This window comes from Microtus pennsylvanicus, chromosome 4 (genome assembly GCF_037038515.1).
Source record: "Microtus pennsylvanicus isolate mMicPen1 chromosome 4, mMicPen1.hap1, whole genome shotgun sequence".
NCBI classification, from domain to species: domain Eukaryota; kingdom Metazoa; phylum Chordata; class Mammalia; order Rodentia; family Cricetidae; genus Microtus; species Microtus pennsylvanicus.
The window spans coordinates 70,465,060-70,477,482 of NC_134582.1; the positions used below are offsets into that span (position 1 = coordinate 70,465,060).

Genomic DNA, 12,423 nt, shown 5'->3' on the forward strand with positions numbered 1-12,423 from the left:
AATCTTTTGTACCTAAGCTATCTACCTAAATAAGCAAAAGGATTCTATTAGAGATATTTTCACTTAATATATTTAACACTACTTTCCCAAATATTTACTGCCGACTGGTTTTTTTTTTTCACTTTAAGCTTGTGTTTACATTCTTTCTAAACTGTTTTTTACTGGAAAAATAAATTTTATTTTTTTGTTTCGTTTTTTGAGGCAATAACTCCCCCCTTTTTTATTTTTTAAATTGATTTTATTGAGCTATATAGTTTTCTTTGCTCCCCTCCCTTCCTTTCCCCTTCTACCTTCTCCCATGCTCTCAATTACTCAGGAGATCTTGTCTTTTTCTACTTCCCATGTAGATTAGAACCATGTATGTTGTTGTCTAGGTTCTCTGAGATCATGTAGGCTGATTTTCTAAACTTAATACTCTACTTTGTATATTTATTTATATACTTTATGTGCACAGCACACACCTGTGGGTGCCACGGTTTGTGTGTAGAGGTCAGGGGACAACTTGCCAGAGTTGGTTCACTCCTCCCTCCATGAGGGTTCTGGTAACAGAACTAGGTCATCCGGCTTGGCAGTAAGATGACCCACTGGACCATCTCTCCAGCCCTAAATTTTTACTCGGATTAATATTTGATGTTATATTTTGCATTTTCTTTGAAATGCAGTCTTGCTGCCTAGCTCAGGCTGGCCCAGTTCCAGATCCTCCTGCCTCAGGCTCCTCGGTGCTCGGATTACAGCTGTGCACCACCACATCAGGCTTAATTATTTCTTTCCAACAAACTCCTCGGGGGAAATTCCTGAAGAATTGAGTGCCCTCCAACAGAACTGACTTCTGCACAGGACTTGGTCTTATTTATATGCCCCAGCAGTGGTCAGTAACCACGTGTAGCTCTCCAGCACTTAAAATGTGAGCAGCAGAGTTGAGAAATGGAGTCTCTGCTTGAAGGTGTTAATTTATGTTTAAATGGCTACCTATGGCCTGGGGTTACTGTCTTATAGTAGGCAGTTTGATAAAGGCTTATAATTGCTCTCCAGAAAAACCTGAATTTTTGCCTTCAATCTTAGTAGAACATAATAGCTAATTCTTTACCTAATTGGCAACACCAGACTTTAATTTATTGAAGTTTTATTATTTGAACACTGGAAAATGCCTGTAATCTCATTATGCTTTTCCATTATCAAGTAACCAACAGCAGATTTCTTCTGTCACCATGAGCAACTGGTTACAAATATCGCTTGACCCAGGCTAGAAGTGATCTAGATTCCAGACTGGTTTGTTCAGCCAACTTTTTGTCATCAAAAATATTTAAGTTAACTTAAGAATGTGAACTTTGCACTTTATCTGGACTGTCGAATGGTGTAGCCACAGCGCCCACATTCCTAAATAGCAACAGGTAGAGGAGCTTTCGAGGCTCTGCCACCTTCAGACTTTTCTTAACAAGTAAGTTCATCACTGCAGCAATAATAGGGGTGACTATTTTACAGATGTTCTGCCACCCCACACTTTAGTGTCTGGCCCATCAGGCGTCTAGTTTGTAATTCCTGTCTGAATGAGGTTTTAAGAGATTAAATGACAAATAGGAGCTAATAGCAATAGCTACCTTTCATCCTGTGTTTAGCATGCAAAATGATTTTATGATGTTTTCAGATCAGTTTACAACTAATATTTAGCTCATAGAACACTTTTTATGAGTGTTGAAGTTCCTTTCTCCCTAGAATAGTCACCCAGCATTATATGGATTGTTAAAAGGCAGATTGGTAACTTTGCTTCCCAGAGCTTCTACTCAGTGGTTCAGGTTGCACCAGTGGACTCCGCACCTAACTCCAGGCTCACTCAGTAGCTCAGGGTGCACCGTTAGACTCCGCACCTAACTCCGGGCTCACTCAGTAGCTCAGGGTGCACCGTTAGACTCCACACCTAACTCCGGGCTCACTCAGTAGCTCAGGTTTTCTCAAAGCCTACAAGGAGTGTTATACATTCCTAAAAGGGTTGTAATGGTATATAATTTTGACAACCTAGTACTGATGTGTGGGCCTTTTTTTTCCCTAAAATCAAGTCCACATTTATTTTCTCATGTCTTTACAGAAATCCTATGCAAAAAGTCAGTAACTAAAGCAGTAATTGTTAACCCCACTTTCCAGAACAAAAACCAAGAAATTCCCTCACACAAGAGGTTAGAAGAATCAAAACAAAAAAGTATCCTAACCTTCTAAACAGAAACACATCAACACAGGCAGTAGTTCTGCTTCCAAACTGGTACCATAAAAACAGACCGTGTCCAAGACATGATTCCCTGCAGCACACATTGCGTCTGCTGGAGGGACTACTGAACACAGACAAAGTACAAGGAAAAGACACTGCGTTCTCTCTCTGCTTTGCCATGTATAGACAGGACAGAAACCATGCTCTGAGAGTGTATGGCGGGGCAAACACGGAGCTGAGTTGAAGTCATTATGCAACCTCACATCTGGACTCGTAGGAGTGAGGGAAAAGGAAGAGTGCACAATAGAACCCTCCTGGAGCTCAGGGCACAGAGAGCAGCGTGTGGGGGCTGCGGGCGCTCCAGAACTTACAAGAGCTACCTTGGCTACATAAGAACTCTAGTCTGTCTCTTGCCTAAAGATAACCCAATTAGGTTGTACATTTTTTTGGTCTGATTTTTTAGAAGTATTTCTAATTGAAAGAAAAAAGACCATAAATTGTGATCAAAATTTCACTTCTTATAAAACAACCCTTCAAAGAAAAGTAGGGTACTGGTTTTTTCACTTTAATTATATATATATATATATATATATATATATATATAATATTAGACATTAAGTTTAATAGCAACTTTCCCAAGATTAAACCCATAATAGTTGGTAAGCATAGGATGAAAACAGAAAAAAGCAACCTATAATTGATCTGAAAAAGGCTATCTTGAAAGACTTAAGCACTCTTCACAGATGTAACTGGCTTCTATACATTCATCATATAATCAGTGCAAACCATGGAGGCACTGATGCTTCCATAACTCCATTTAGAAAACTACAGAAATACTGTAAAGGGAAACTATTCTCCCATGCGCAAGACCAAAGGAACAAATCAAGGGAAGTGGTGCAACTTTACTCTGACCAAACGCTAATAATTTAATTGCTACAAATCATCAGAAATTTGAAACTTTATCAATAAAAGGGGGAACATTCACAGGCATTTTCATGTGTTACTTCTTTTTTTATTTTAACCTTTTAGAGAACTACCATTATAACCCGTTTTATAGATTAGAAAGCTAAATGACTAGAAAATAAGCTACTTGATCAGAATTCCCATTATATGTGATAGCTAGGTTTGAACCCAGAATTTCTAACTTTGAATCCACCCATTTACAACCACACTGAAAAAAATCCTAAGTGTGTTGAGAAGGGAAAAAAAGAGAGGTAAAGGTAGGAAAGACTGAGAGGGAAAGAGGGAGAGTGTTTACATTCATAAGGATGCTCATATTTTTTAATTACTTTAAAGTCTCCAAAGAGAACATTAATTATGGGGCATGTGTTGCATAAAAATTTACAAAATTATTATAAATAATGAAACTGTTTTTAAATGTTTATAAAAATCCAGATTAAAATTTATCCGTAACATAAGTCATCTATAAAAAGATCTGTGTACACATCAAGACTTGGAAGAAACTGAGATGGCTACTGCCATTTTAGAATAATTTTGTTCTTGTTACTTAAGTTATGGGGGAGTTTTGTTAGTAAATCAAGGTTGTTTAACTGTCTTTACAAACATATTCTTCTAATTTATAATTTTAGCACACCAATCAAGCACTTTTAAGATTTTAAAGATTTTGCTGTAATTCATTTGTAGAATAGACCTTCATCTTAATAGCAACGATTTTGGCAATTACTACCTGCAGTATATATTTTAAATCTAACTAAGGTCTTTCATGGTGATCAGAAATTTTTCCTGCTAAGAATATGAGTGTATACTTACATAGTAACAAAATATCATAGCTGTAAGGAGTATCTGTAGTGTAAATATTCTTGAGAGTTGCTAATTAAATTGTCAAGACTCTTTGAGGTAAATGGGCTTCCACTTTAGCAAAAAGAAAAGTAACTATCTTAGAAGAGTGGTTTTCCTTAAAATAGCACCAAGAATTGTGAAGAGAAATCTCTCTCCAAGGTGACATGCAAAGTCCACTCAGCCCCAGAGTCAGCATCCACCAACAGCAACAGCAGACGTTCCAGAAACCCACTTCAAGCATCTCTAGCTCTCCTTTCTGAGTCTACCTCCAGAAAATCCTTATCATTCCACTGTTTCGTTATCTACAGTCCAACGGGCTATTCTTAGCTAGGCTCAGAGCACCTTGACTCCTTTAATAGAGCTTAGGAGCCAACAGAACTTAGAACTTCAGACAATAGACTTGGACGGTAGAACTGAAGAGTCAGAAGGACCCTGGAAAAACCACGTAGCAGTTTCTTTATTTAACTAAGGGGACAGGAGCAGGAAAGCCTTCCCAAAGAAAGTATGGCCTATCTGAGGTAAAGAAATCTTAAACTTGTCCTCCATATCCCTGGTGACATCTGTCTTTAGAGTGTGTATGTAACTGTGTGTGGTGTGAGGAGACCCAGCCTAAGGACTCAGACCAAGCACCCTATTTCTCAGCTGTATCTCACCCTTTAAATGTTGTTATTTATGTTATGTCAATGGGAGAACACAAAAGTTTACTTGGTGTTTTCAGAGAAAAAAATTGTGGTGAACAAAGTAACTTCTGTTTGCTCTGCTTCCTAGAGGTTCAAGGTGGAGAGAGATAAAGGTCACAAAGCCAGCATGAAGAAAAGGTGCCCTGCTTTTTGCACTTACACTCCTTCCAAGACTTAGCTTTCTAACCGATTGTCAAGGTAATAAGTATCCACCACCAGATAAGACTTTATGTCAACACAAGAGGACCTCTAATTGGTAATTGTTATCATTAATATGCATAGCCATCTAGATGTGAGCAATCTTATATTCCATTTCTCTCCTCCTCTATTTCCATAACATTTTCATTTTAACAGAAATTTATACATATAAATTGGCAAACTCTACCTCATAGAGAAGTTATGGAAGGAAGAGTTTAATTTCCACTGTATACTCTTTGATGTTACTTGAAATTGTTTCCTAATTTCTATTTAGTTCTCAGTATTTATTAAAGTTTACATTTCCTTTTAAAATTCATACTTATATGCACGTAACTTTATTATTATTTCAGCGAGTATATTATTTTTAAGTTTTCTCTTTTTAGTGAGTTTTCCATATTGCATTTTCACCAAAGTTTTCAGAAAGGAAAAAATAATCACAGCAATGACTAAACTAAAGCAGAATTTCATGCTTTACCAGAACACGACAGAGGAGCGAGCGGTTTTTAAGTGAGAAATTCAGTCAACCTCTTTTGAACTGCCTCAAATTGCAAAGGCTCTTTTCAAACAGGACTTGAGGAGGATTTCTTAAGGGAGGCGGGATGGAGAATCTCACGGTTTCAAAAGTAGAAATGAAAATTTGTTTTTTATTTTAGCCAGGAACACGGTTCTGGGATAGGGTTTCTAGAAAAGAGAGGAATACGACTCAGTTGTCGAAGCAGCCTTCCGGCACAGAGCCCTATCCTGCACGTTTCCTGGGCTTGGCTTCAATGAGAAACTCAAGCGGTGAACCTATACAGATAATCTCCTTTTAATGAAACGCAGGAGGACTCCAGGAATCCACCGATTTAACACACCGCCCACCTTCACCCTGCCTGATCAGGGTACACCTCACCTTGCTGTCTATTTTCACGGTCAGCTGTCAACGCAACCCTTTGTGTCTCATTCAGAATAAGAGCAGTTCGGAAGAAGCTCGTAGAGAAATGAAAATGATGACCGGAAGACGCACGTGTGACAAAGTGACATTTGGCGTGGACCCCAGCAAACGCCTGACCACGTCTGACCACTCTCAACTTTCCCAAGCCCAACTCTACCCATCCTCTGCGCGGACACCTCCCCGGCTTGCTACAAGCCGTCCGCCCAGTGCTCGGGGACCCGCTAGCCGTCCCCTCGTGCTCGGGGAGCGGCCGGGACGCACCCCCTCGCCGCAGCCTCCCTTGCCCCGCAGCTCACCGGCCACCTCCCTCCCGCCACAAAGGCAGCAGCGGAGCCGGGGTGACAGGCCTGTGACCGCGGGCGGCGAAGCTAGGCAGCCGGGGACAGGGACCGGGATAGGGTTTCCTGCTGGCACAGGCGCCTGCCCGGCCGCACGACTCACTCCACACTCCCGCGCCGCCTCCTAGGTCGTCAGAAGAAAGTCCAGGCGACGCTGCCCTGAGCCTGCAAGGTGTCCAGCCCGCCAGAGGACAGGCCTTGGTCACCACCGAGTGCCCTCGCCTCCCAGTACCCCCGAGTCCGGGCAGCAGCTCACCTGGCCCCGACGGGAGCAAGGGCAGAGGGCCCGGGTGGTCTCTGCAGCCCCGGGCGGCTCCGCGCTGCGCTCTGCTCCGAGGTGCTAGCGCCACCGGTGGCTGGCGTCTCTGCCACAGGCCACGGGCTACGCGCTCAGTTCCCGGGGGCGGAGCGAGGCGCCACAGCCGATTCCTCAGGTGCTGCCCCTCCCGCTCTCCCTCCTCCTCACTGGACCCTCCTGGCCTGAGCACCCGGTGTCCTTTTGGGCCTCCGAGCCTTCGGGGCCCTAGAGGGTAGGAAGTGCACGGTGCCAAATGCGCTCCCACGTGTGCTGTGGAGTCCTTCGCGCAGTCTTCATGCCTGGGTTTGCAAACTTTAGCGCAAATTTGGTGTGTGTGGCCACTCTGGGTAAGGAGGTAACGAGCTGGGGGTCTTCTGGGAGGAAGGATTGCCCCCTAGTGCTGCTGAAGAGTGTGATCAAGAAGCACAGTTGTTTTTTTTTTTTTTTTTTTTCTGGATCCTAGTTCATTCAGAGTGCTTTCAAGTCACTGTGTGACTTCTTTGTCACTAGATAACGATTAAAGCCCCTTTGCATGGGCAGTGATTGGTCAAAAAACCTTGTCCTTTTGCATGAGGTGGATAACGGGACACAGACAAAACCAAACTCACTCCAAGTGGGTTCCAAGCCAGAACATATGTCTGTACCTCTCTGATGAGCAATCCCTGGAGTTCCAAGACACTGGCCCCCACTCTCCTGCTGTGGTTCCCAGACCTTCAGGCTTGCCCTGCTCCTGCAAAACCTCCTACAAAGACCACAGGGAAGTTCCACTGAGGGCAGCCACTTCCAGCGGGCCCTGGTCCTTAAAGGTTACTACAAGGACAAAAATTCTGGAGGGATTCTGTGGCCGATTAGTGACAGATGTCGCTCCAATTTTCACAGTTCATGGCCTCTTGTATTCAAAGCTGACTCTCATTTTCTTGAACTTTTGAAACTGTTGCAGGAGACATCATGACTACACCTTCCAGTAAAAGCAGCTTCATCCTGGATGAGTTGAAGCATCAAAACACAGAAAAGTTGATTGAGCCATTTTCATGCCTTTGAGACTGCATCCCCTATAAGCCGCCAGCAGGTATGTTGATATTGTTGCCAAGCATTGTGGTATCATTCTCAATCATAGTTGAAAGACAATGTTAAACTGTATCACATATGATCTATAAGTCAGAACTCTTACTTTTTAATGGTTTGTTATTTTTTTTAATTAAATCTCCCACTCCTTTCTTTTCTTTTCTTGCACACACTTTCTCTATCCCAAATTCATGCCCTCTTTTTAACTGCTGTTGCATAGACACGTGAGTACTAGTACTAAACACATAACTAAAACTTCCTCAGTCTGTATAATGTTGCCTCCATGTATGATCTCAGGGCTGACAGCGTGGTACTGAAGGTGAACCTACTACCACCACTTTACTAAACCAGCATAATTTCTAAACACATTTGTCTTGCTTTTTAAACTTTCCTCTCAAGCCAAAATAATTTTCTCTTTTTTCCTCTTCTTGTGGCATAAGGAATTGCCAGAGAACCAGGGACAACTCAAAGCATGGGTCAGTATGAATAGTGAAGGAAGAGATGTGTTTGCAGCTCAGATTGTCTTGTACATTTTAAAGACTTAAATAAAATCAGTGTTCCTAAATAACCACAACGTAGAAGGTGCAAATGGTTGGCAGTTTAATTTATTACATAAAAAAAACCCGATCACACGTGTGGGAAACGCAGGATCATGAGAGACCAAGTTATGTTCATACAAAGTTAAACAGAAAAAAAAAACCACCTTCAGTTGTACATGTCTAGAATTCAAGCACTCAGGAGGCTGAATCAAGACTGTAAGTTTCAGGCAAGCCTGAGCTACATAATGAGCTTCAGACTGATCTGGCTGCATAGCAAGTTGCCTGTCTCAACAACAAAAAGTAACAAGAAATAGTCAAAGCAAAGGGAAAACTTTGGGAAAGTCGGTCCTTTTGAGCCTTTACAAAGCCTGTGGAATTGAGGGAGAGGAACACCGTCCATTAACACACGATCTGAAAGTGCAACCACAACGCACACTCCACTCAGTTTAGTCACCCTAGACTCTACAAGAATGTCACAGTTCAAGGACCTTCGTCTGATACAGGATTCTGGTATTCACTCTTCCATAGTTCAACAAATATTTATTGAACTCCTACTGAAAATCAGCTGGCTTAACCCACTGATAGTACTAGGTGGGCTTCATCATTAAACAAGATGAAGTTTAAACAAGTTTAAACAAATCATTAAACAAGGTTAAAAGTTAATGATAAAACCAGCCAGTGGTGGAGTATGCCTTTAATTCCAACACTCAGGAGGCAGAAGCAGGTGGATTTCTATGAGTTCGAGGCCAATATGGTCTAAAGAGCTAGTTCCAGAACAGTCAGGGCTACATAGAGAGATCCTGTATCCAAAAACAAAAAATAAAAACAAACAAACAAAAAACGTGGTGGTGCACGCCTTTAATTGCTTTGCTCTTGGGAGGCAAAGGCAGGTAGATCTCTATGAGTATGAGGCCGGCCAGACAGCCAGAACAGTTACACAAAGAAACCCTGTCTCAAAAACCAAAAAGTTAGTAATAAAAGTGCTACTATTAGGTCGGATTACTTGACTCTCTCAGCATCCCTGTTAATAAAATAGTCCATGCTTCAGGGAGTGGCTGCCCGAGATGAAGCATTAGCTCCTAGAACTCCACGAAACATTTCTTCTGTCATTGTCTTTGAATTCTTCCACTCTCTCATCTACTTCCTAATGATTTCCAAATGTCTTATGCTTCAGGAGAGTCCACAGAAATGATAGGACATTTACAAATGTTTGCTGTAAAAACCCTTTGCTTCACCACAGGGCAAGTTCTGGGATGACAACCTGGTCTTGCTCCCAGGAGAAGCCCGCCTTTGCGTTAGTTAATTTGGTCCTTAGCACCACCTTCTGGACTATCCTTCCTCGTTCCTTACCCTCTGTGGTCACCCAGAGGTCGGCATTAGAAAGCAAGCAGTCTTGGGAGACGCCAAAGTTTTCACAGCCCGTTATTGATGCAGGATTGGAGGCTTCAGGCGTCTTTTACAATTTTCTTGATTTCTCTGAAAGCTGATCTTCCATGGAGATACGTGTGCTTTTCGTCAGTCAGACCCAAAGTTTGCTAACTGGCAAAATTTCAAACACAATTGACCAGTGTGGCTGTTTTGCGTTCTGTTCTTCAGGCAAGCTTCATTTATTAAAATACAAATGAAATCCCACTACATCCTAAACTTATTTCTTTGCTTCATTCTTCTCCCGTCTCACTTCACCTGACTCAAGCTTGCTGACTCCCCATCCCTGCTCACCCTCATAACAGTCAGTCTCCTCTGAGAAAGACACAAGTTTCTACACAAAGTTTATTTGTTGCAAGAAAACAAATCCACCTTCTAAGCTAATACCATTGTTTTCAGCAGTTAACACCGCCATGGAGAACTGAATAGTGATCTGTCTAATTCCAGATGTGTTGCCAACTAGCAATGCTTGGTAGTCTAGACCCCTAGTCACAAATATGAGTAGACAAAAAAAAAAAATAACACTAGTCATTTGAAAGAAAAAGTTAAAGCAAGAATCAAGAAAAACCTTTGTTTTTTTTTTTAAGACTTCTATGTTCTTTAGTGAAATTGAATAGTATCGAGGGCAGGTTGTCATGAAAATGGAGGAATCTGAATACCAGGCTGTCCCTGGGAACTAAGAAACAGACAAATGGCGGCTAGGAGTGCTGATGCATACCTGTTGCAAGATATTCGATACACTGTGTAAAGGTATGCCACTCTGACTGGTTTAATAAAAGGTTGAATGGCCAATAGCTAGGCAGGATTTCTAGGCACAGAGGATGCTGGGAAGAAGAAGAAGGGTGGAGACACCATGAGATGCAGAGCAAGCAAGATGGGCACTATGGAGATGAGGTGATAAAGCCACAAGGCAGAAAGTAAACTAATAGAAATGGGTTAAGTAATGAGGTAGTTAGAAACAAGCCTAAGCTATTGGCCGAACTTTCATAATTAATAAGAAGTCTCTTTCCACGTGGTTACTTGGGAGCAGGCAGGCAGGACAGAAAAATCTTCCCATATATGGCATCCCATGTTGGGTACCATTTATAGCCCGAGTTTTGTTTTCTGCAAGGACCACCAGCTACCCAATAATAACAGGGAAGTTGAGGCAGGAAGCTCACAAGTGTGAGACAAATAAGAGATATGTGGCAATCCAGGCCAGTCTGGTCAACATAGTAAGATATCTATCTTGCTGGGCCATGGTGGTGCATACCTTTAATCCCAGCACTCGGGAGGCGGAGGCAGGTGGATCTCTATGAGGTCGAGGTCAGCCTGGTCTACAGTTCCAGGACTGGCTCCGTAGCTACTGACAAATCCGGTCTCAAAAAACAAAAAACCAAACAAACAAACAAAAAGGCTTATCTATCTCAAAAAAGAAAATGGAGAGACAGGGGTTAGAGAGCTGGCTCAGTGGTTAAGAGAACTTGTTAGATTCAATCCCAGCATCCACATGGTATTTCACAATCATCTGTAACTCCAGTTCTAGGTTTTCTGCCCTCTTTGGGCACCAGACATGCACACGGTGCACAGACACACATGCTGGCAAACACACAAGACAAATCTTCAGAAAGAAATGAAGAGAGAATGTGGGTCGGTGTTGGAGTGTTTTCCCAGAATGTAGCACTACAAAAAGTGAGAGAGGGAAATGTTTATGTATTGAGAAGTAAATTTAAAAGTAAAATGAAGTGCTATATACTGTAAACTATAAGGCATACTAAAAAGAAGATAAGTAAATGGAAAGACAGCCTATGCTGCAGGATTTGAAGATTTGTCATTGCTACTTCCCTAACTAACCTATAGAGTCAATGGAGTCCCTATGAAAACCTCATTGCTTCTGTAGTTGGTCTTCTGACAAGTTGGTCTTATAATTCATAAGCAACATAAGGGGCCCAGAAGAGTCAAAATAAGCTTGGAAAAAAAGATAAAAAGAAAAAAAAGAACAAAGTGGACTACAGTGGTTTTAAATCTCATTACAAAGCAACAAGAAATAAAGACCATAGTGGGGCATAAGGAGAGATATAGATCAATAGAACAGAATTAATAGTCTAGAAACAAACCCATGCATTTGTGGTCAGTTAAGTCTCAACAATAATATTGAAATAATGTGGTGGAAAAACAATAGTCTTTTCAGTAAAAGGTACTGGGATCTGAATGCGCCTATAAAAAGAATGAGGTTGGGCACCTACCTTATAGTAGCTATATGAATTAACCCAAACTAGATCCCAGGCTGACATGTCAAGCTGAAACTATAAAAATCTCTCCACAGAGTATTATTCTGATGCAAAAAGCACAGACACAAATTTCATTGCAGCAAGGCTCGCCATCTGATGAATGGAGAAAATGAGAGGTAACCATTAGGCAATAACAAAAGCAAAACACAAATACATGCTCCAACATGGAGAAATCTAAAACAATCTTTTCCAAATAAAATAAAAGGCCAGGCATCCTGTGATTCTACTTATATGAAACACCGGGAGTAGACACTTCTAGAGATAGGTATTAGATCGGTTGATGCTTTAGGCTTGGGGGTTTCAGAATCAATGAGGAATGAGTACGGATGAGTGCAGGTTTCTTTTTTAGATAGTAAAATGTTCTAAAATAGAGTTGATGAAGGTGTGCCATTCCATAAATACAGCAGAAACCAGTAGAGTGGATACTTTAAAGGGGAGATTGTATTAAATGCCAATTATACCTAGAGGGAAATGGAATTAAGGAGAAACAATATGGACATAAACAATAGAAGAAATATTTTCTGAGATAAAAATTTATATATTCAAGATGATAGAGCTAGATTTCTTACAAATTAATTACACTTAAATCCTGTGACTTTTTCAGATTTTGAAGATAAAGAATAAGATCACACAAGCTGCTGTTCTCCCTCCCCCCAGCAAAAGCTTATGTGTAAGA

At 41.4% G+C, this 12,423-nt stretch overlaps 1 protein-coding gene across 4 annotated transcripts in view; it reads right to left on the minus strand.

Annotated features, from left to right (window-relative positions):
* Greb1l (GREB1 like retinoic acid receptor coactivator) overlaps positions 1-6,546 on the minus strand; it is a 254,743-nt gene extending 248,197 nt beyond the window's left edge. Inside the window, exon 1 of one of the 4 annotated variants that reach the window (XM_075969307.1) lies at positions 6,407-6,546. The gene's annotated coding sequence lies outside the window, so the exon portion shown is untranslated. The remainder of the gene's footprint in view (positions 1-6,406) is intronic. The other 3 variants (XM_075969306.1, XM_075969308.1, XM_075969304.1) reach the window with 3 other exon arrangements.
* Between the last annotated feature and the right edge of the window lie 5,877 nt (positions 6,547-12,423).